Genomic DNA, 2,487 nt, shown 5'->3' on the forward strand with positions numbered 1-2,487 from the left:
TAACACCCAGGCCAAGAGATTTTGTTTTTAAAATGTTAAAATTATGTGGTTCATTGTTAAAAACAAGCCCTACAGCTGAATGGAGTCTTTTATTTAATGTAGATGACAGAAACCCTGAAATAGAATTGTTTTTCAGCTGGAGACAGAAAAACAACAAACAAAGTTAAATTACCCATTCTTAGAAACCTCATGAGATCTTTCTCCTTGGAAAGGTCACACAGAAACAGTGATTTTTTTGGAACTTTCTAATCCTGGCAGTTGACCTCATCATTGCTTGAGGGGCTGAAGGGCTTTATGGCATGCAGAGAGCAAGGCTTTTTTTATTTGGGACATGGCTGTTACTGCTGGCTGGAAGCACCAACCACAAGGAGGTCAGTTGAGCTGACTGAAGCAGAGCTGCAGTGTACGAAGCTAAACTCAGAACTCTGCTCTCATGAATTGTCTGCCACAATGGTAACTGAGAAGGAAGCATACCTAAAAATTAAATTACCTTTTGCAACAGAATTTAACTCTGACATTTCCTCCAACACTTCTGAACTTGAGTCATAAAGATCAAAACAAAGTAAACTGTGAGTGTAATTCTTCATAAGAACAGAAAAATCTACTGGGGTCTGAATTCAAAGTCAGGATTTACTGGAGCTCCCAGGATGAGCAGCTTCTGATCACCCCCAGAATCTGTGAAAAAGAAAGGGCTCAGGGAAGGGGATGTATGGAAGAGAAAAGTGACTGAAACAAGAGTCATTGTTGCCATCACTGGAGGTTTTCAAGCTGACTGGACAAGGTGCTGGATACACTCATCTAGGCTCCCTTTCCCACAAAAGACTGAGACAGGTGATCTTTCGAGCTACCTCCCAGCCAAGCTGCTCTGTAATTCTGTGGCTCTATGAAGAGAGAAAAACCCATCTAGTGTCCCTGCTCTCCATGTACCTTCCAGGGCTTTACAGGAAATGGGCTTTCTCCTTTGACCAGAGAACAAACACACAGTTAGTGATGCTACTGTTCAGTGCACTGTGTGACTCATCCTCCAGTTCAGGAGCTCCTTTCTGAAAGAAGTGTGGATTTAAAAAATGAAATACCTGTTTTCTACAAAGACTAATTAATTACTTTTATAGCAAAACCAGCATCACTTGCAAACCCAGCAGTATTATAAGGACCATAAGTGCTGCAATAACATCTAAAATTCTGCATATTCTTGGAAATACTTAGTTATTTTAGAAAGGAATAAATGAACTCCAGCCTGAACTAAAATGTGTTATATCTGCACTGTGTTGCTACAGACAAAACCAAGCCATAGGTTGTATGTGGCTTTGTCCAGCCACAGTTGTTTCATGTAATCAGATCTCCCCAGCTGGACAGTCCTGATGGTTTTAGTGCTGTGACAGTTGTTAGTTTTCTCCTGAAAAACTTCTGAAAGAGTTTTGGATATTCTGTGGCTGCAGGTAGCCTCTTCAAAATGAAGATCCATTTTCTGAGTACTTGAGTCTGAAGTGAGGGATGCTAAACAGTCCTTTCACATATTTCAGCATATTCTGTCTTACAAAATAAATATTTAACATAATTGTAATTTTTAATCATTCCCATACTTCATATTCTCTAGGAGCTTGCCTGAAGACTCTTGGAAAACAAATTACTAATTTAAAAGCTACATTTTCACTACTCTGCCTCTTCTTTGGTGAGGATTAAATGCAGAACAGACCTTTTCTTATGATGATTGCTTATATTTAGGTCAAAAGAGTAATCAATTACAAAAACTTGTTTTAAAATTACCTGCTTGAGATGCACTACAGCTACAATTTCATTTTTAATATGTTCACAGTTCTGTTAGATCAGGAAATAAAAAATAATTCAATTTTCTTTTGAATTTTCAAATATTTAGGTATATTTTTCAAAAATATTTATATTTAATTGGTCATCTGTCAAAACATACAAATACAAGTCCAAATTAGGTGCCCGTTTAAGCAAAGATTTAGCTTTTACTAACAGTTTATGTACAGCTGTTTGAATTGGTAGTTATATATACACAGGCGTGCATACCAAGCTGAAGGAAATTACTGAAGTCTGCCAACTGCAGAACAGTAGAGCATCCATCTGGCAGATGTTTATTTCCTGTGCTGTTCACCAAACCATAGTTGGCATGTACTGAATCTCTACTGAACTCCAGGGAATGTAAATTCAAACAATAGAATAAGAAATGTGGGCAATATTCAACAGGAGGATATTTGTAAGAGGTCACCCTGTGGAAGCCAGAAATACTTGATGGAAACAGATGCGTTTGTGTGGGTAAAATGCAGCACTTGATTCCAGGACACCTGAAACCAGCAGAATTCCACTTTGACAATGATTTATATAAAAGCTAAAAAACAAACAAACAAAACACCCTCAAAAAATAAACCCAAACAAACCAACCCAAACAAGTATCCCACTTAAGTAAATAGTACTCAAGTCCCAATAGAGTTCCTGTTTCAAGAATGACCGACAAAACTCCTA

Source organism: Calypte anna, chromosome 5A (assembly GCF_003957555.1).
Source record: "Calypte anna isolate BGI_N300 chromosome 5A, bCalAnn1_v1.p, whole genome shotgun sequence".
NCBI lineage: Eukaryota > Metazoa > Chordata > Aves > Apodiformes > Trochilidae > Calypte > Calypte anna.